This window comes from Gastrolobium bilobum, unplaced genomic scaffold (genome assembly GCF_033153095.1).
Source record: "Gastrolobium bilobum isolate Gb01-03AN ecotype WA unplaced genomic scaffold, APGP_CSIRO_Gbil_v1 utg11542, whole genome shotgun sequence".
In the NCBI taxonomy this organism is placed as follows: Eukaryota; Viridiplantae; Streptophyta; class Magnoliopsida; order Fabales; family Fabaceae; genus Gastrolobium; species Gastrolobium bilobum.
Window position 1 is genome coordinate 472,064 of NW_026898298.1, and position 23,055 is coordinate 495,118.

General features: G+C 42.5%; 1 non-coding gene across 1 annotated transcript; it reads left to right on the forward strand.

Annotated features, from left to right (window-relative positions):
- Nucleotides 1-8,569: 8,569 nt before the first annotated feature.
- Nucleotides 8,570-8,676, forward strand: LOC133314671 (small nucleolar RNA R71). The gene has a single exon (XR_009751983.1). It is a non-coding gene; the product is annotated as a small nucleolar RNA R71 (small nucleolar RNA).
- The last annotated feature ends 14,379 nt before the right edge of the window (nucleotides 8,677-23,055 follow it).

The following is a 23,055-nucleotide window of genomic DNA, read 5'->3' on the forward strand; positions in this document are numbered from 1 at the left end:
GACCAACAAGTAGGAGTCCGACACCTCCTACCATGCAGTGCTTCGTAGGGCGCCATGCCCAGGCTAGCATGAAAGCTGTTGTTGTACGAAAATTCAACCAACGGAAGGTACCTATCCCATGCCGAGCCCTGCTCCAACGTGCAAGCTCGCAACTTGTCCTCCAAGGTCTGGATGGTCCTCTCAGTCTGTCCATCAGTCTGAGGGTGATAGGCGGTACTCAATCTCAACTGCGTACCAAAAGCCTCCTGCAGCGCCTCCCAGAACTGAGATGTGAACTTCATGTCCCTATCACTGAAGATACTCTCGGGCACCCCTTGAAGCCTCACAATCTCGCAAACATAAAGCTTGGCCAACTGCTCTGTAGTGAAGTTCACCTTCACTGAAAGAAAATGGGCAGACTTCTTCAGTCTGTCCACAATGACCCAAATAGAGTCACAACCCGCCTGGGTCTTCGGCAATCCCACCACGAAGTCCATGGAAATACTTTCCCACTTCCACTGTGGTACTTCAAGAGGTTGAAGTTCACTAGACGGTCTCTGATGTTCAATCTTCACCTTCTGGCAAACCAGTCACTTGGACACAAAGACATCAACATCTTTCTTCATGCCCGGCCACCAGAAGTTCTTCTTCAGGTCTTGGTACATCTTAGTAGCACTAGGGTGGATAGAAAACTGGCCCTTATGGGCTTCTGCCATAACCTCATCGGTCAACGGACCTCGAGGAGCCACGATCTTCTGTTGAAACAAAAGAAGTTCATCATCATTCCAAGACACACCGTCTTGGTTCTTCACATAATCCAGACACTCTCTGAACTTGTGCCTCTTTGATCTTTTCTAACAGCTTATTCACAACATCCGCTGCTTCCAGCTCGAGAAGTACACCCTCACGCGGTGCAGTCACTGCCAGGTTTCGGAACATCTCAATCACATCAAAGTTACCAAGTAACAAACTGGATGAGCTCCCGGGTTTCCGGCTCAGAGCATCAGCTACCACATTGGCCTTGCCAGGATGGTACTTCAACTCAAAGTCGTAATCCTTTATGAACTCCATGCATCTCCTCTGCCTCATGTTCAGCTCTTTCTGGTCAAAAAGATACTTCAAACTCTTGTGGTCACTGAACACCACAAACTTCAAACTAAAAAGACAATGCCTCCAAATCTTGAAAGCAAACACAATAGCAGCCAACTCCAAGTCATGAGTAGGGTAGTTCTCCTTATGAGGCTTCAGCTGTCTCGAAGCATAGGAAATCACTTTGCCCAATTGCATCAACACACAACCTAGCCCTTTCCCGGAGGCGTCAGTGTAAAGCTCAATCTTAAGCGCAGGATCAGGAAGGACCAACACAGGTGCAGTAGCCAGTCTCTCCTTCAACTCCTGAAAACAAACCTCACACTCGTGAGTCCAGACAAATGGAGTCTCATTCCGAGTAAGGCGAGTCATAGGGAGAACCATAATGGAGAAACCATTGATGAACCTCCGATAGTAACCTGCCAAACCCAAGAAACTCCTTACTTCTGTAACTGTCTTGGGCCTCTCTTAATCCAGTACGGCCTCGATCTTGTTCAGATCCACTGCAACTCCTTCAACAGAAATAACATGCCCAAGAAACTTCACAGACTTGAGCCAAAACTCACATTTTGAAGGCTTTGCATACAGCTTCTTCTCCTTCAGCACTTGCAGAACAATCCTCAAATGCTCCACATGCTCCTCCTCCGTCTTGGAGTAAATCAAAATATCGTTAATGAAGACGATCACAAACTGATCGAGGTACGGCTGGAAAATTCGATTCATGTAATCCCTGAACACAGCAGGTGCATTGGTGAGTCCAAACGGAATCACCAAATACTCAAAGTGACCGTATCTCGAACGAATTGTGATCTTAGGGACATCCTCCGGCTTCACCCGAATTTGATGGTATCCGGACCGGAGATCAATCTTAGAATACACGCAAGCACCCCTAAGCTGATCCAACTGATCATCAATCCGAGGAAGGGGATACTTATTCTTGATTGTCACCTTGTTCAGCTGCCTGTAGTCGGTGCACAATCATATTGTCCCGTCTTTCTTCTTCACAAAGATGACCAGTGCTCCCCAAGGAGACACACTCGGTCGGATGAAATCTTTCGCTGAAAGATCCTCAATATGCTTCTTCAGCTCTGCCAGCTCCAGTGGCGATATCCGGTTTGGCGCTAATGAAATAGGCCCCACACCAGGCAACAGATCAATGGAGAACTCTATCTCCCTCTGTGGCAGAAACTCAGGAATCTCCTCAGGAAACACCTCGAGGAATTCCCTCACCACAGGAATGCTAGTGATATCCTCCTGTGTCCCACTCACCAAACCTCCCAACATGACATATCCAAATGCCCCTACTCTCAAGGCTCTCCTAGCCTGCACCAAAGAAATGTACGGCGAGGAACTAGCTGTGGAATCACACGGAGACATCACCACACGCTTGGCACAACAATCAATCAAAGCACAATTCCTAGACAACCAATCCACGCCCAGAATAATTTCCAAGCTGGCCATCGACAATCCTATCAGATCAACCAAAAAGTGACAGCCATCCCATTGAAAAGCTACATCGCGATGTACAGTGGTAGAATCACACTTTTCTCCGGTGGCGGTGGTCACCCGCAACGGTGGAGAAAGCACAGACATGGGCAACTCAAGCCCCACAACAATCGGGGTAGCAATAAAGGAATGCGTAGCCCCCGAGTCAAACAAGACATCAACACAAGTACCACCAATGGTAACAGTACCTCTAACAAGGTTCGGAGCTCGATCCGACTGCTGACGATCCAGGGTATAAACACGTCTTGTAGACGGTGGCACTGCCGGTGCCAAAGTAGGTGGAAAGGGAACCATCTGTAGCGGCACTGCCTGAACTGCAGCCACTCTCGCTGTCGCCGACGGACAATCTCTGGAGAAGTGTGTTAGTATATGGATGTCCTAGAGACAATCTTTTAATTAGATTAGGACATATGTGGACCTTTGTATTGTCGCAAATAAATAAAAGCACTATTTATCCTGTTTCATATTTTGTTTCAATATTACTGTTAATATTTTATATGAGTAACTGGATAAACCCCTTGGAATAAAATAGGTATCTCTTGAGTATCTGTGATGAGATGACGATCATGAGGATTCAAGGATACTGGATATTTATTCCTAATTTTATGTTCCTAGTCTAGAGACACTGACAATGGGGATTAGTGATCTCGGGTAAGACTAGCACAACTTATCTACTTGTATTCGGATGCAAGGTAAAGACCTCATGAGCTACAGATATGGAGATGTCTTAGCTAAAGTCATGGGTGGATCTATAAGGGTATAGCTCGCACTGAACAGACCCACAAAAGAGACTCTATGAGGAAATCTCACAGAGAGTATCATTAGAGTAGTCTCTTTATATTTGGGTATGTCTTTCCTTAGACCAGAAGTTATTACCTAGACTGTGTTCTAGAAGGCATGCTTTGACTGTATACCTCGTCTTCCTGAAACATGGAGACTCATAGGTATACTGTTGGGCTTGTCCTGAAAGAGCACAGGGCTAGGGTGATAAGCTGAAGGAATTCGTCAAATCTCTGTGAGAGATTAGGTTATCTGTAAACCGGAGAAATCAGGATGACATTTACAGGGACTCGGAATCTATGCATAGTAAAAGAGATCATGAGATGATCTGCCTTTAGAGTCAGTAAATTGAAGATTCCCTATTTCGAATAAAGCTTACCCTAAACCGCAAGGGTTGATACGCTTCCTTACCCTAGGTTTTATGGGAAGGTAACCGAGACGAAAAGAAATACATACGGCAACCAAATATGTGTAATAGGATGATCAAGTCATTAATCTAACTAGTTCTGGGGCAACAAAGCATTGCTAGTGGTCTGTGTTGTCATTAAATGAGTTGTGGGCTTGTTGGGCCCGAGCCCATTTATGTCAGTGGCTATGTTGGACCTCATGGGTCACACACTAACACCTTAATGTCATGATGATATAGCATTAAAGGTATTGGGCCTAATAATGGTTGTTAGCCCAAGATAAAGTTTGGAAGCCCACCTAAGAGGGAGAAGGCGCATGGTATTGTTAATTGGCTTAGATGGTCCAAGACATTACTAATTAATTTAATTAGTTAAATTAATTATCAAATATTTAAATTTTGAATTTTGAATTTGAAATTTGAATTTTGAATTTGAATTTTGAAATTTGAATTTGGAATTTGAAATTTGAATTAGAATTAGAATTAGAATTTGAATTTAGAATTTAAATGTTTGAACGTTTGAATTTAAATGTTTGAATTCGAATTTGAATTGGCTATGAAAAGTTGTTTCATAACAAAAGGATAAGATGAGATCTTGTTGGAACAAATCCCTTGTATCAAAAGAAGATCTATGGAGATCTCCAAGGGCTGATTTGGGGCGCCATTGTGGTGGGAGATGATTGTCATCTTGTCAAACCAACAAGCTCCAATCAGATTTGGTTGTTGAGAGAATCAGTGAGCTAGTTGGTTCAAACTTGAATGCAACAGCTCAAATGTATCTGGACCCTTTTTGGGCTGAATAGGGGCGCATGAATTGGTGGTCATATGATGACCATTGGTTCAAAATTTTGACTAGATAAAGACCTAGTCTTATGAGGATTCTAAGGGGAGGTTGTTGGGATTTTTGAATTGCAACAACTCCACCTTTGTCTCACTCACTTGTGCGCCACTTTCGTTATAAGTAAAGTAAAAATTCTGATTTGATACACTAATTCTCTCCCTCTCTTGTGCGCCTAGTTGGTGAGTTCCTCATTAAGGTTTTTCAAAAGAACCTAGCCAATTCTTCGATATACCATTCCCACCCTTATGAAGTTTTCATGCTGGAGACTTCACTCTTCTAAACACATATACCTAGCCTACTTCTTCACCTATTGAGCGCATAGCAAGCCTCTCTGTGGTGGTCAATTGGTGGCTTTCAAGAAAGCGTTCTTGCATCTTGACGTGGGTGGTGTGGATCAACGTTAGAGGGTTTGAACCCTTCAAACCTAACACTGATCGTCTTGGAGTTTTGAACTCACAAACAAAGTTAACATCACATGCCATAAAGCATGATTCTTGATTGCATGTGTAATTCCGCATATGAAAAATTTTGTTTTTCCCTCTCACATGCTACGGCCTTCAAGGCCATTTTACTATCAAAGTGGCCCTCCTTGCCACACTGAAAACAAATCAACTGACCGGTAGAACACGGTCCAAAATGAGTCTTCCCGCATCCCGAACACCTGGGAGTAGGAGGTCTCGCTGCACTCCCCTGAGCAGAAGTCCTCTTAAACTGATTCGGCGCTTGCCGAGTTGCCATCTGCTTTCCTTTGCCCTTGTTCCCAAACTTCCTGTCTCTCCAAGAAGTGGAACTACCAGCTACCTTCGTCGTCGTCTCAGCTACCTTGGCCCTCTAGGCCTTACTCGTGCTGTAGAAATCTTCAATATCACGACACTGCTGAACCAGTGTCCCAAAGTCTCTCGAAGCAGAACCAGCAAAGTAACCAGCAATATCCTCACTATGTCCCCTGCGGAACTTAGCAGCCAAGAATGTAGGAGTAGGCCTCGCCATCCTGAAGTGTCAAAACTTCACCAGCTCGTTGAACTTGGCCAGGTACTCGTCAACAGACAATGAGCCCTGAACCAACCTGTCAAACTCCCCTTACTTCCTATCCTGTGCATCGTACAAGAAGTACTGACCCAGAAAACATTCCTCGAAGAACGGCCACATCATCACACGGCCTTGCATCTCGTAGACATGAGAAATGTTCGTCCACCATTCATGGGCATCGCCCTCCAGCATATAAGTAGCGAACATCAACTTCTGCGGATCTGAACACTGCATCGCCCTCCAGCATATAAGTAGCGAACATCAACTTCTTTTTCTAATTCAAGGCTGTCTTTTATGATTAATTAACATATACAAAAATTAGATTATCCTTCTAGTCAAAAAGGGCAGTCCACACACGGTGATGACTCATCTATCCCACATTCCAAAATCTGACTTATGATATAAATACATTGAGGTTTACGATTTGTACAGCATTTGAGTAAGCATTCCCAAAACAGAGTTTATTTCCTACGAGCTACTCAAGGGGGCAGAATTTAGGTGCACAAATTTTACTCCAAGAAGACATTACCTAATTTCTCTTAGGCTAAAACAATTAAGCCTTTAGCATACGATTTTTGTCCCTCCTAGGACAAGAGATGCGTAATAAATTTTCTGCCTAAGGGAACCGTCCAACCCAACAAAACAAAGGGGCTATTTCTAATTTCCTAAGGGGATTAATTTTAGTTTTTATATGCTAATTTCATGGCTGTTAACAAACTGTAGCTTCAAACTTGCATTAGTTACATCCTAAGGCTATTCTAAAGAGCAGAAATCAACAGAAGTAGATGGCCAAATTAAAGTACTTTCCAATATGCACAAGAGGACCGAATAGATAAAAAAAAACATGGGAAGGTTATTTGCTTGACTCACAATCACTTGCAAGAACTCGAGTTGTGCAAATCGGCCATGGAGGATAGTGACCAAAAGCTGTGTCATCACTCTCTTCTCTACAGCTCCAAGAAATCGGTCTTGGTGGCATGCTATGGAAGAAAAGACCCAATAAAACGGGGTCGAGGACATAGGAAAGAATTCCAAAACAGAAACGTTTCCAGTAAAAGGGACAATGTGGCAAAAAACCAAAAATACTTCACCTTCTCCACTAGAAGATAACCGTGCGTCCAAATAAAGAGGGTGGAGGGTGAGAGTCAAGATATCCGTCTGCATGCAATAGAGTCCCCCAACAGGGTGAAGATAGTCATGAGGAACAAGGAAATAATAAAACAATACAACCTCTTTGCTTGGGTACACAACCGAGCAGTGAACAAAATGGGAGGATGATGATGAAATAAAGGCACCCTTAGTTCTTGTTAAAATTCTTCTTATGGTTGCAGCTGTGGAGAGTGGATATGTAGAGGGCTGAACTTAAATATTGAGTATGATTCTTAATGGGTGTACTGTTTCTGAAGGAGGAATGAATAAGCTGGATTCTTCCCTTGTAATCTTGCGACTTTGGTGAGGGAAATAAGAGTGTCGAGATGAATAAGCATTCTGAGTTTTCTCATAGCGTTCTTCTCAGATGAGCTTGCGGCCAAAAATGTGATTGCAGGGAAGGAACATTACTGGACCATAATTCTGAACCAAAGGCTTTACACTTCAAATCAGTTTTCTCACTCTTTGCGCATAAAGAATGGGTAAATTAGATGATGGCTGCCAATGGCTAATCAGATTACATGCAAGGGATTACTTTCATTTTATTGGCTGCATGGGGCGGCAAGGTCAATTGCTTTGGACAATCAAACAAGTAATTATAATTTCCTTTTTCTTTTCTCCTACAACCAGCGCATGTGGAGGGATATAAGGTGTGAGGTTTTCAGCCAATGGGCTTTCATACATACAACCCATTTTACCTTCTTGGATAAGACTTAACAAGGCTGATTTGGGTTATGCAAATCCATGTAGGGCTTTGACCGAAACCCTTAATGGGTCATGGGGTCTAAAATTATCTCTTCAAGATACTCATCTCATGTAATTTACTTCATATTATTTTATGTACCTCAATTCATTAACTAAGGGTTTATTCTTTGTAATAAAATCAATCACATGCTTTTAGTGAGTACTCATATAATTCTAAGTAGTATTATGCTTGCTATATGTCATGATTAAATTATTCCTATACTTATAACTAAAATTTCACATGCCTTAAATAGGTACTCACCTTCCATGGTAATACAAGTAATTCCCTAATTTTAATTTAACTCTATCCTAAAGCAAAAAGTAATATAATCCGAAGGCAAGTACTCTACCACATTCCTAATTGCAATTTAAATAGCTTCCTAATTAGATGGGATGTTACAGTTGATGCGTTGGTCATCCCTTTGGAATGGAGCATAATTGGATCTTCTCGGTGGTTCATATGCTCCGTTCCCACTGCTTCTACCTTGCTGATAATGTTGTTGCTGATTGTTGTATGGTCTTTGGTTCATGGGTGGTCTCCATTGTGGATTATGGTTCTGATCCTTCACTATGGTTCCTCCGTGTTTTGATTGTTGTTGCTTCCTGCAGTCTGGTTGTCTCTAGCCTGGGTGAAGTTTCTGTTCCCGAAGTTTTCTGCATAACACACCAAAGCAGTAGATTGACAGTCTGTTGAATCATGAAGGACACCACAGGCTGAGCATGGTTCATTCTCAGTTGCTGTGAGTTGTAAGATTTCCATCCTTGGTTGTTCTTGATCAGCTTTTAGATTCTTCACCTCATTCATCAGGGTGGCTAGTTGGGATTCCATGGCAGTTTGTTTGTCTAATTCTAGCATTCCTTGCTTCCTTACTGGGCTCATCCGTTCTAGTGGCCATTGGAGACATCTTTCTGCAGTGCCTTCAATGATTTCGTACCTGGATTCAAGGGTACCTGTAAAAAAATATCCTCCTGTAGCAAAGTCTAAATGTGATTGAGAAGTATGATCAATGCCTTTATAGAAAGGCTGTAAAACTCCCCAACTCTCCACCCCATGGTTTGGACACTTTCTGATGATGTCCTTGTATCTCTCCCAAGCTTCATAAAGATTTTCTCCATGAAACATTCTAAAGTTAGAGAGTTCTTCCCTAACATCAGCTTGTTGAGACATAGGGAGAAACCTTTCTATGAACTTGTTAGAAAGTTCCTCCCAAGAGTGGATGGATCTGCGGGGGTGAGAGTTTTCATCCATGTTTTTGCCTTAACATCAGCTCTGAAGTTATCACAAATGTCTTGAAAGTTTATAAGGTGTGTGTACGAATCTTCTGCAAGGAGTCCATGGAAGACTCCAGCTTCCCTGATCATGTGGAACATGATGGGTTTCAATTCAAAATTGGGGGCTACAGGAGGGAGGATTACTCCCCTTTCTAGTCTGTTCCTGAAAGGAGCAGCCAAGGTTCTAAAATTCTGTTCAGGAGGGATTTCATCATTGCTATTGTTATGATCAGCCATGTTTTCAAAAGTATTTTCCCTTAGATATCTTCTCCTTCTATGTAAAGTGTGTTCTGGCTCAGGGTCAAAGAAGAACTCAGGTATTTCAGTGGAGTGGGGAGAATCTGTTTCAGACTCTTCACTCATAAACCATAAAACAGATAATATGAATCAGCAGAATATGTGACAAAAATAAAAATGAAAATGAAAAATATACAGAGTATGTACTTAAAACAATAATATGGATAGAATTTAGTGTATCTATCTCCGGCAACGGCGCCAAAAACTTGTTGGGTTGGAAAAGCTGTTGGGTGAAAAGTATATTATGATGAAAACGTTCCTCAGTTCACTAAGAAAGAACACAGTTGTTCTCTTAGTTCAACCCAAGTGCGCAAGTGAACGCATCAAGTAATAAATGAGAGTATTATGCCCAGATTATCGTTCCCACGAGGATAGAACTCTAATTAGTGTCTTATATTGTTTTATAAAGAATGAAAATGAAATGAAAAGTTAGTAATTGACCTGTTTGGCCAGACGTTCCCTACTGTCTTGACAACATTCCTCAAGGACAGTAGGTTCAATCAGACAGCAAACAGTTCATCGCATCGTTATGTATGTCATCCTTCTTGTTTAGGGAAGGTACAACAATATTCATGAGAGATTTATAGATACAAGATTAAATAAAGAAGAAAAATACAAAAAAGTAATAACAATAGTCAAGAGACAACAGGGTGGATGGGTTAAAAACAATAATAACAGAAGGAACAGATCCACTACTCCATTCATAAATAATTATTTTCTCTACTCAAGACTCAAAACTTAAGTATTTGTTCCAGTTTCTTTTCTGCCAACGTCTGATTCCTTAGCTTATGAACTAGATGGCTCACAAGTTTCCATATTCCTATGGCTCTCTTGACTCCAACAGGTACTTAGTGCTGAACCTTAAAATGAACGAGGTGACCCCTTATTCATAAGGCAACCAGCAGTATTGTTTCCACAAGACTGTCTTCCCCCTCTGGTTAAGCTGTCTGAAATCCTTTCCTTATGGAAGATCCTTTCTCAGTTTGTGTTCGATTTCCAAAGATACACAATGAATATAGCTGACTTAACCAGAGAAACACAAAAGCTGTAATACAAGAGTTTCGAAAATAACTTTTTAAGAACTTTGCAGTTTTTCCATTCCACGGATAATTTAGCCCATGGCTACTAGTTTAAACATAATTATTCCAAACTGAAGTCCCATAGACCCGAGATTCAGTTTAGAGTTAACGAGTGGAAATAAGAGAAATAACACTTGTATTTAAATGAAAACAAATTGATTACAACAAAATGAAAAGTGGAGAAGATGGTTGTTGCTCATGAGGAGTCTCAAGTGGGTGATACAGAAAGAATAAGAAGTGTTGTCACTTAACTAAAGTTAAAACTATACAAATAAAAACTACAAAAATAAACTAAGTGATCTCTTCTCAAGGAATTCAATTCCTCGGGAATTCGATGGATGTCTTCGTGCTGGAACGTCCTATTTATAGGTAGAAGAGTGAATGGCAAGCTTGTAAATTCTTTGGAGTCGGTTTCTTGACTGCATGCAAGGGGAGGTGTGAACAGGGCTTTGTGGGGCGCACGTGGCTGGATGGGACAGTTTTTGCTGATATTTGTCTTTCCTTCTGAACCTCACATGCCTTGCTTTCCTTTTTGGCCAATAGGAACCGTTTATTCCCTGTTGTGCACCTTTTTCCTTGGTTGAATGTTGCCCACTTGTGCTTCATTGGAAACTTCTTTTCACCGTTTCCTGAAAAGTGGTCAGAAAGATTGAGTGCGTGAAGCAGGTGTATTTAATGCCCCAAATTCGTTCCCCTTTTTATATATTTTCCAAAGATTACGTCACCTTCCGTTCCCACTTGTGTTTTTGTGATAAAGATATAAAACATGTGCTTTTAGTGCTAAAGTTGCTCATCAGGTGAGGGAACGAATGGTATTTTGCCATCAAAATGGGCTTAGATGGGCACAAATTTCCGTCCCATCAGATTACATGAACCAGATTTTCAGCCGTACTTGGATCAGTTTGTGATCGTCTTCATTGACGATATCTTGATTTACTCCAAGACTGAGAAGGAGTATGCGGAGCACTTAAGGATTGTGTTGCAAGTGCTGAAGGAGAAAAAGCTTTATGCTAAGCCTTCGAAGTGTAAGTTTTGGCTCAAGTCAGTTAAGTTCCTTGGGCATGTGATTTCAGCAAAAGGAGTTGCAGTTGACCCGATTAAGATTGAGGCCGTGTTAGATTGGGAGAGGCCCAAGACGGTTATAGAAGTTAGGCGTTTCCTGGGTTTGTCTGGTTACTACAGGAGGTTCATCAAGGGATTCTCCATGTTGGTTCTACCATTGACTCGCCTTACCTAGAAAGAGACTCCGTTTGTGTTGACTCACTCACGAGTGTGAGGAATGCTTTCAGGAGTTGAAGAAGAGACTAACGACTGCACCTGTGTTGGTCCTTCCTGATCATGCTGAGGAGGTTGAGCTTTACACTGACACCTCTGGAAAGGGGCTGGGCTGTGTGTTGATGCAGTTTGTAACACCTCGTGTATACCCGGTTTGTTAACATGTCATCGTATTAAGTCGCGCTTAATAAATATGCAGAAAATCTTTTTCTTTTCAATTATGACGTCATTATACTTAGCCAAGTTAATTACTTAATCATATTCATAAAAACATCGCCTGTATGTAAATTGCAAAAGACAGCTAACTGAAATACCTCATAAATAGATAAGTGAGTATCTAAGTCACGGATCTACAACACGTAGTCCGGACATAATCCTGATACAATTATACAACTCGAATCAACTAAGACAAAGTCAAACAATGTGGCATGGACAATCCCCATGCTCACCAAATAAGGCAACAAAGCCCAACATAGTCTCAACAGCAGCAACAAAATCATAAAGCTAATAGCAAATAGCAACAGGCATAACCCAGCATCCAACATAATCAGCATAACTGCATAAAAATCAGCTAAGCTCCGGCCTCCTGCTCTTGGAGGTCTCAACCCCCGCATTACCTGAACCTGAAATAAGCGCCCCAAACGTGGGGTGAGATCTCTGAACAGAAATCTCAGTAAGACAAGTGGTCCTCAAGGATCTTCCACCCCAAGCTCACTTACATGTGCAATATAAGTTCAAAACAGTTTAGCAATATAAGTTCCAAAATAGTGCAATGCAGCAGATAATCATGTCATGTGTGTCAATACTAATCTACTGGCCAGAGAATGCAGGAATACGCCTATTACCCACACTAGTGCAAGACGCCACTTGCACCTACCCATAGTGTCACCGTCTTGTATGACGCCACATACTCAGGCTAACCGTCTAAGTGGAAAAACACATACATATTAAAAGCAATTGCACAAAAAACTCAACAACATTTTCATTTATTAAAGCATGTAAACACATCATGCATATAACCATTCACCAAGTTAGCTTCTTGGAGCCTTCAATGATAAGAAGATGACTTTCACCAATGGGAGCCCTCAACTCAGCCCATAACTCACCCCAAGACAGAAGCTACCACTCAGAAAAGGGGAACCTTTCACTCTCCAAAGGTTCAAACACACTCACACAAAGAGTCTTTATGAAGAACTCAAGAGAAATGGTGATCTCAAGAGGCTTCAATGGAGAGGGAAAACAAAGGAATGGCGAAGGGAAGTGGCAATGGAACTGTGAGTGAAATCTGGTCAACCTCCAACTCACATAGGAATAGAAAAAGCCTAGGGTTTTGAGCCCAAAAGTTCCATTTATAGCTCATTTAAGTGTAATCACACAGTATTAACAATAATAGCTACGCTTAGCATTTTAATCTCAAACTTTGCAATCCGAACCTACTCATTTTTCTAAGATTTATCATATTTTTATATAATATTTCGCAGCACCTTTCCGGTACGCGCTTTTCCATAGCCAGTATAAGTTCTGCACTAGTTTTCATTATTTTAACTTGAAACTTGAAATCACAATCCTACATATTGTTCTAGGAATATTTATGCACTTATTATAATTTTCCGGGATACTTCATCGATACACATTTATACCGAGTAGCAGAACCGGTATCTGCACTTTTCGTCGGAAAAGCGACTTTCAGCATTATTAAACACTTACCATAATTATATAAGCCTTCTCATAATTATTAGGGTAAATTATGGAATTATTTCCAAATTTCTCACAATTAATTAATTAACTTCCTTAATTAACGGTGCAGGTTCTTACATTCACCCCACCTTTTTAAGATTTTGTCCTCAAAATCATAAACATAACTGTCTCGGAAGTCGGGATACTGCCGGAGAAGCTCGTCCTCTCGCTCCCAAGTACACTCCTCAGGAGTTCTCCCCGTCCATTGCACTTTGACCATCGGAATGATCTTGCTCCTCAACTTCTTCTCGCCGCGATCGAGAATCTTGAGTGGTCCGAAGGGAGTTTTCAAGTTCTCCCAAACTTACACATCATCTGGTTGCACCACGTGCGAAGGATCTGCTACGTACTTCCGAAGCTGAGACACGTGAAACACGTCGTGGATGTTGGCCAAGTTCGGAGGCAAGACAAGCCGGTAGGCAACAGGTCCTACTCTACCAAGGATCTGGAATGGCCCAATGAAACGCGAGCTCTGCTTCCTTACTCCGAGGACCCGACCAACACCGGTGACAGGTGAAAGTCTAACAAACACGTGCTCACCCGAACTCCAGTGGACGATGCTTGACATCGTAGTAGCGCTTCTGGCGATTCTGCGCCTGCTTTAGTTTCTCTCGGATCATCTGGATCTGCTGGGAAGTATCTTGGACAAAGTCCAAGCCAAACAACTACTTATCTCCAACCTCAGACCAGCAGGTAGGAGTCTGACACCTCCTACCATACAACGCCTCGTAGGGTGCCATGCCCAGGCTAGCATGGAAACTGTTGTTGTACGAAAACTACACCAATGGCTGGTACCTATCCCATGCTGAACCCTGCTCCAAAGTGCAAGCTCTCAACATGTCCTCCAAGGTCTGGATGGTCCGCTCAGTCTGTCCATCAGTCTGAGGGTGATAGGCGGTACTCAATCTCAACTGCGTACCGAAAGCTCCCTGCAGCGCCTCCCAGAACCGAGATGTGAACTTCGGGTCCCTATCACTGATGATACTCTCGGGAACCCCGTGAAGCCTCACAATCTCGCGAACATACAGTTTGGCTAACTGCTCTGTAGAGAAGCCCACCTTCTCTGGAAGAAAATGGGCAGACTTCGTCAGTCTGTCAACAATGACCTAGATAGAGTCGCAGCCAACCTGAGTCTTCGGCAAACCCACCACGAAGTCCATGGAAATGCTCTCCCATTTCCATTATGGAATCTCAAGAGGTTGAAGCTTACCAAACGGTTTCTGGTGTTCAATCTTCACCTTCTGGCAAATCAAACACTTGGACACATACACAACAATGTCCTTCTTCATTCCAAGACACACCGTCCTGGTTCTTCACAAAGTCCAGGCACTCTCTCTGCACTTGCGCATGTTGGATCTTCTCCGTACGCTTGATTTCGACCCTCACAGTCTCCGTCTCGAGAAGTGCGCCCCCAAATAAGGAAGTCACCGTCAAAACTCGAAACTTCACAACGACATCAAAACGTCATTCGATTCTCTAGGATCACCAGTCACTTTCTCAATAGAGGTGACCTGACCCCAGATACTCTAAACCACACAAAACTTGAGTGAGTTTGGTCCTATTCCATGACTCTAACATCGACTAGACTTACAATTTTACAAATCATTATTTTCAAAATCAATTCATATTCCTTCCACAGTACGAAATCATAATCATGTTCAATTCTACCAATACATGTTAGTTAACATGCTCATTCACATAGTAACGTACCTTAGCTCACGTACACTTGCAAAATTTTCAATTTCAATAACATAATAAATCAAAACTCAATGCAACGGTATACCTCAATCTCTGTGGTATCTGCAAATTTGAGAGTCAGTTAAAGGTGAAATAACATTGATACATTACCATAATTTATCGTACTTATTTCATGCTTTATACTACTCCAGGTGTTAACATGCCAACTACTTATGAAGCATATCAATAATCAACATAAGAACCTAGAGTCATGGAGACCACTCAACCCACAAACTACTTGTACATGCACAAGACTCGCGTAAACAAGATCGCGCGTGGCCTTGCCAAAAAGTTCAAGTGTTACACACTTAAATTCCCTGAAGAGAAATTCACATTCTCAAACAAGGCACCATCATGATTAAGTAATGGTGTAAGGCATATTTCCTTTAAACAAAATGACCGGTGCTCCCCAGGGAGACACACCCGGTCGAAGGAAGTCTTTCGCCGAAAGATCTTCAATGAGCTTCTTCAGCTCTGCCAACTCCGGTGGCGACATCCGGTATGGAGCTAGAGAAATAGGCCCACACCATACAGCAAAACTGTGGAGAACTCTATCTCCCGTTGTGGCGGAAACTCAGGAATCTCCTCAGGAAACACCTCGAGGAATTCCCTCGCCACAGGAATGCCAGTGATATCCTCTTGTGTCCCACTCACCAAACCTCCCAACATGACATAACCGAATGCCCCTGCTCTCAAGACTCTCCTAGCCTGCAGCAATGAAATATATGGCGAGAAACTGGCTGTGGAATGACACGGAGATATCACCACATGCTTAGCACAACAGTCAATCAAAGCACAGTTCCTGGACAACCAATCCATGCCCAGAATAATCTCCAAGTTAGCCATCGGCAATCCTATCAGATCTACCAAAAAGTCACGCCCATTCCACTAAAAAAAGACATCTCGATGAACAGTGGTAGAATCACACTTTTCTCTGGTGGCGGTAGTCACCCGCAACGGTGAAGAAAGCACAGACATGGGCAACTCAAGCCCCACAGCAATCGGGGTTGCAATAAAGGAATGCGTAGCCCCGGAGTCAAACAATACATCAACAAAAGATCCACCAAAGGAAACAGTACCTCTGACAAGGTTCGGAGCTCGGTCTGACTGCTGCCGATCCAAAGTGTACACACGTCCGGTAGCAGGTGGCACAACGGGTGCCGCTGTAGTAGTCAAAGCAACCATCTATAACGGAACTGCCTGAATTGCTGCCGCTCTCTCCATCGACGACGGATAGTCTCGGGAGTAGTGGCCCTCCTAGCCACAGTGAAAACAGATCAGCTGCCCCATAGCACAACGTCATGCATGCTCCTTTTCGCACCCCGAACACCTAGGAGTGGAAGGAGGCCTAGCAAAATCTCCCTGCTGCGAAGAAGTCTGCTTGAACAGACTAGGCGCCTTCCTAGTAGCTAACTGTTTCCCGTCTCTCTTTCCAACAAACTTTCTGTCATTCCAGGAAGTGGAACTACTCGTTCCCTTCATCTCTGCAATCTTGGCCATCTTGGCCTTACTCGTAATACAAACATCCTTGATGTCCCGACATTGCTGCACCAGTGTCCTAAAATCTCTCGAAGCCGTTCTAGCAAGAGGAACTGCTATCTCCTCGCTAAGTCCCCTATGGAACTTAGCAGCAAAAAAGGTCGGAGTAGGCATAGCCATCCGAAAGTGTGCAAACTTCACCAACTCATTAAACTTCGCCAGGTACTCGTCAACAGGCAACGAGCCCTGCACCAACCTGTCGAACTCCCCTGCTTCCTCTCCTGCACATCATAAGGGAAGTACCGACCCAAAAAGCAATCCTTGAAGAATGGCCATGTCATAACATGACCCTGCATCTCAAAAGCGTGAGAGGTGTTCATCCACCATTCATGGGCATCGCCCTCCAGCATATACGTCGCAAACATCAGCTTCTGCGGATATGTACACTGCATGACCCGGAAGATCTTATCCAACGCCTGCACCCATCTCGCAGCAACAATAGAATCATATGACCCATCAAAGGAAGGTGGCTTATGCTTACGGAAAGCATTAAGTCGGCGGTCAATCACATCACGATCCTCAGCAGGCTCCAAGTAGGGTTCAATCACCCCAGTAAGAGAAGTAGCACCCTCAACGTGACTCAGGCTCTCGTCCTGAAGGCTAGGTGGAGGTGGCGGTGGAGGTGGTGGCGGAGGGAACTGACCAACAGCAAGACCGGCCCTTATCTCCTCCAACATGACCTTCATCATAGTCATGTTCACCAGGCGGTTCGCCTCCAAAACATCCTCAGTGGCTTTCCTGTTCGCATATCTGACGGCGTCCATCATAGCCTGATTTGCCATTCTCATGGCCTCCTAGTCGGCTAATCAGGTCGCCTGCATCTCAGCCAATGCAGCCAGGACAGAATCAGATTGATCCCAGCTAGTGTCTCGGTTCCTCCGAGGTAGTACCATGATTCTGTACAAGTTACACAAAGAGTGAGTTGATCAAGCCCACGCAATGTGGTCACATATGCATCATCATAAAAAAATCCAATGGAGAGAACGCACAGACATAACTCACAACAAAACATCCTAAGTTATTGCAATACATACAGGCTTTTTCCCTAGAAAGTGCTCTGATACTATAAAATGTAACACCCCGTGTATACCCAGTTTGCTAACATGTCATCGTATTAAGCCGCGCTTAATAAATATGCGGAAAATCTTTTTCTTTTCAATTATGACGTCATTATACTTAGCCAAGTTGATTACTTAATCATATTCATAAAAACATCGCCTGTATGTAAATTGCAAAAGACAGCTAACTGAAATACCTCATAAATAGATAAGTGAGTATCTAAGTCACGGATCTACAACACGTAGTCCGAACATAATCCTGATACAATTATACAACTCGAATCAACTAAGACAAAGTCAAACAATGTGGCATGGACAATCCTCATGCTTACCAAATAAGGCAACAAAGCCCAACATAGTCTCAACAGCAGCAACAAAATCATAAAGCTAACAGTAAATAGCAACAGGCATAACCCAACATCCAACATAATCAGCATAACAGCATAAAGATCAGCTAATCTCCGGCCTCCTGCCGTTGGAGGTCTCAACCCCCGCATTACCTGAACCTGAAATAAGCGCCCCAAACGTGGGGTGAGATCTCTGAACAGAAATCTCAGTAAGACAAGGGGTCCTCAAGGATCTTGCACCCCAAACTCACTTACATGTGCCATATAAGTTCAAAACAGTTTAGCAATATAAGTTCCAAAATAGTGCAATGCAGCAGATAATCATGTCATGTGTGTCAATACTAATCTACTGGCCAGAGAATGCAGGAATACGTCTATTACCCACACTAGTGCAAGACGCCACTTGCACCCACCCATAGTGTCACCGTCTTGTATGACGCCACATACTCAGGCTAACCGTCTAAGTGGAACAACACATACATATTAAAAGCAATTGCACATAAAGCTCAACAACATTTTCATTTATTAAAGCATGTAAACACATCATGCATATAACCATTCCCCCATAGGGTATGGTGAAACCAACAATGGCTAAATCGAGGACACGAAAGCTTACTTTGCAAGCTAACTATCCAAGCCAAGAGTCCACACAAGCTCAAGGCCCACAAACAGCATAATCACAATCTGTTTAAACAGTAATTAATCATCAATAATCATTGCTCAAGATTACATTAAGTGATTAAGGCTTTCTTACTCATTTTAACTCATTTCATGCTGTTTCTGCAGGAGGTATTCGAATACTACACGATTAGTATTCGAATACTCCAGCTTTCCAGAAAGTATTCGATTACTTTCACTAAAGTATTCGAATACCACAACGTATTCGATACCAACACCCAAAGTATCCGAATACCACAATATTCGAATACCAAAACTCACTGTATTCGAATACTCTCCAGTATTCAAATACTTCTTCAAAGGTATCCGAATACGTTTCTTCCCATAATAGTATCCCAATACTCCTGCAAGGAGTATTCGACTACCAAGGGATAAGTATTCGAATACTTCACGAAAAGTATTCGAATACTTATCAGACAAAATGCAGAAACTCGAGCATTCTTCTGCATAATTCCATTTTTAAGGGTCCAAAAGCGATTGGGAGTCCAATGGCTCCCGAAACAGATGTTCATAAGCATGTTAAGAACTCAGAAACACATTCCTTTACTTAAATGATCCAAATTTTTCTTTTTAACCGATTAAACAAGCTTAAAACCTCAAAATGACAAAGAGGTGATCATGGCTCACCTCCAATGCTCAAAACGCAGAAATAAGGCAGAATAGAAGTCTCCAACTACACACCAATGTTCTGACTTTTCCAAGATACGAAAATACACCAAAGCTTGGTCCTTTCTTCACCAAGTTAGCTTCTTGGAGCCTTCAATGATAAGAAGATGACTCTCACCAATGGGAGCCCTCAACTCAGCCCATAACTCACCCTAAGACAGAAGCTACCACTCAGAAAAGGGGAACCTTTCACTCTCCAAAGGTTCAAACACACTCACACAAAGAGTCTTTACGAAGAACTCAAGAGAAATGGTGATCTCAAGAGGCTTCAATGGAGAGGGAAAACAAAGGAATGGTGAAGGGAAGTGGCAATGGAACAGTGAGTGAAATATGCTCAGCCTCCAACTCACGTAGGAATAGAAAAAGCCTAGGGTTTTAAGCCCAAAAGTTGCATTTATAGTTCACTTAAGTGTAATCACACCGTATTAACAATAATAGCTACGCTTAGCATTTTAATCTCAAACTTTGGAATCTGAACCTACTCATTTTTCTAAGATTTATCATATTTTTATATAATATTTCGCAGCACCTTTCCGCTACGCGCTTTTCCATAGCCAGTATCAGTTCTGGCACCAGTTCTCATTATTTTTACTTGAAACTTGAAATCACAGTCCTACATATTATTCTAGGAATATTTATGCACCTATTATAATTTTCTGGGATACTTCATTGGTACGCATTTATACCGAGTAGCAGAACCGGTATCTGCACTTTTCGTTGGAAAAATGACTTTCAGCATTATTAAACACTTACCATAATTATATAAGCCTTCTCATAATTATTAGGGTCAATTATGGAATTTTTTCTAATTTTTCATAATTAATTAATTAACTTCCTTAATTAACGGTGCAGGTTCTTACACAGTTGGGCAAAGTGATTGCCAATGCTTCGAGGTAGTTGAAGCCTCTTGAGGAGAACTACCTGACTCATGATTTGGAGTTGGCTGCTATTGTTTTTGCTTTCAAGATTTAGAGGCATTATCTCTATGGCATGAAGTTTGTCGTGTTCAGTGACCACAAGAGTCTGAAGTATATGTTCGATCAGAAGGAGTTGAACATGAGACAGAAGAGATGGATGGAGTATCTGAAGGACTACGACTTTGAGTTGAAGTACCATCCTGGCAAGGCCAATGTGGTAGCTGATGCTTTGAGTCAGAAATCTGTGAGTCTATCCAGTTTGATGTTGGGTGACTATGATATTATCGAGCAGTTTCGAGATCTGACGGTGACCTCTTTGTTTGGGGGTGCACTTCTCGAAATGGAAAATGTGCAAGTTGAAAATGAGCTCGTGGAAAAGATTAAAGAGGCGCAGGTGCAAAGGGAGTGCCTAGACTATGTGAAGAACCAAGATGGTGTGTCATGGAATGAGGATGGATTATTGACTTTCCAGAAGAGGATTGTGGTTCCTCGAGGTCCTTTGAATGAGGGGGTGATGACAGAGGCTCATAAGGTCCAGTTTACTATCCACCCTGGTGCTACAAAGATGTACCAAGACTTGAAGAGAAATTACTGGTGGCCGAGCATGAAGAAGGATATTGTTGTTTACGTGTCCAAGTGTTTGATTTGCCAGAAGGTGAAGATATAACACCAGAAGCCGTCTGGTAAACTTCAACCTCTTGAGATTCTGGAATGGAAATGAGAGAGCATTTCCATGGACTTCGTGGTGGGATTGCCAAAGACTCAGGTTGGTTATGACTCTATCTGGGTCATTGTGGACAGATTGACCAAGCCTGCCCATTTTCTTCTAGTAAAGGTGAGCTTCACTACTGAGCAGTTGGCCAGACTGTATGTTCGCGAGATTGCGAGGCTTCACGTGGTGCCCGAGAGTATCATCAGTGATAGGGACCCGAAGTTCACATCTCGGTTCTAGGAGGCACTGCAGGGAGCTTTTGGTAGTTAGTTGAGATTGAGTACAACCTATCACCCTCAGACTGACGAAAAGACTGAGCGGACCATCCAGACCTTGGAGGACATGTTGAGGGCTTGCACTTTGGATCAGGGTTCAACATGGGATAGTACTTGCCATTGGTTGAGTTTTCTTACATCAACAGTTTCCATGCTAGCCTGTGCATGGCACCCTACGAGGCGTTGTGTGGTAGGAGGTGTCGGACTCCTACTTGTTGGTCTGAGGTTGGAGATAAAGAGTTGTTTGGCTTGTACTTTGTCCAAGATACTACCCAGCAGATCCAGTTGATCAGAGAGAAGCTGAAGCAGACGCAGAATCGCCAGAAGAGCTACTACGATGTTAAGCATCGACCACTGTAGTTCAGTAAGGGTGAGCACGTGTTTGTGAAACTTTCACCTGTCAACGGTGTTGGTCGGGCCCTCGGAGTGAGGAAGCTTAGCCCGAGATTCATTAGGCTATACCAGATACTTGGTAGGGTAGGGCCTGTTGCCTACCGGCCTGCATTGCCTCCGAACTTGGCCAATATCCACGACGTGTTTCACGTGTCTCAGCTTCGAAAGTATATCGCGGATCCTTCGCAGGTGATGCAACTTGATGATGTAGAAGTTCGGGAGAACTTGAAAACTCTCGTCGGACCAATCAAGATTCTCGATCAAGGAGAGAAGAAGCATAGGAGAAAGATCATTCCGATGGTCAAAGTGCAATCGACAGGAAGAACTCCTAAGGAGTGTACTTGGGAGCGAGAGGACGAGCTTCTCCGGCAATACTCTGAATTTTGGCTTAGGTATGATTCTGATTTTGCGGACAAAATCCTAAAAAAGTGATGTGAATGTAAGAACCCGCACCGTTAATTTAAGAATTTAATTAAATAAATATGAGATTAATGACATAAATCCATAATTGACCCTAATAATTATGAGAAGGCTTAATTAATTATGGTAAGTGATTAATAATGTTGAAAGTCATTTTTCTGACGAAAAATGCGGTTACCAGTTCTGCTCCACGGTATAAATGCGTATCGATTTAGTATCTTGGAAAATTATGAAAAGTATGTATATGTCACTAGAATAATATATAAGACTTGTTTAACAAGTTTGAAGTCAAAATAATGAGAAATGGTGTCAGAACTGATACTGGCTAAGTAAAAGCGCGTACCGGCAAAGTGTTGCGAAAAATAAAATGAAAATATAAAAAATCTTAGAAAAATGGCTAGGTTTAGAATCCTAAGTTTGGGATTAAAATGCTAAGTGTAGCTATTAGTGCTAACACTGTGTGTTTAAATTTAATTGGGATATAAATACTTAACTTGGCCCAAAACCCTAGGTCAAACCAGCTGCTACATGACACTCTTGGAGGGGCTGATCAGCTTGGCACTATTTCATTGCCTTCTCCTGCATTTTTGTGAGCCAAGAAACCATTTTCTTCTTTGATCCTTCACCAAAACACCTTGGGATAGTGTAAAGTAGCCTTGTGAGTGAATGAGACTCTCCATTTTCTGGGTTCAGCCACTGTTGGGTAGGAAGAGTGAGCTAACTTCTTGACTTGGTGAAGGGAGAGCCATTTCCTTGGGTGTGGGAGCTCCAAGTGGTGACCTTTGTGAAGAAAAAGCCAACCTTGATACACATTTTCGTGCATCTTGAAGTCAGCACCATAGGAGCTGAAGTGAGAGCTCCAAGAGCATCCCTTTTTGCTGTTTTGAGCCTTGGGTAAGCTTCACCACCCTTGATCATGAGTTTCATTGGTTAAAAGTGAAGTCTTGGCATGTTTAATGAGTTGTTTAAGTAGTTAACACCATCACTGACCTAAAGGGATTTAAAGATGCATGCTTTAACGTTTTAATGCGTTAAAAATGGAACCTTAGAGTGATATCTTCTCAAAAATGCAGAACTGCATTCTGTCGCGAAATATCCGGATATTGATATCCGGACATATGGTTGGAGAT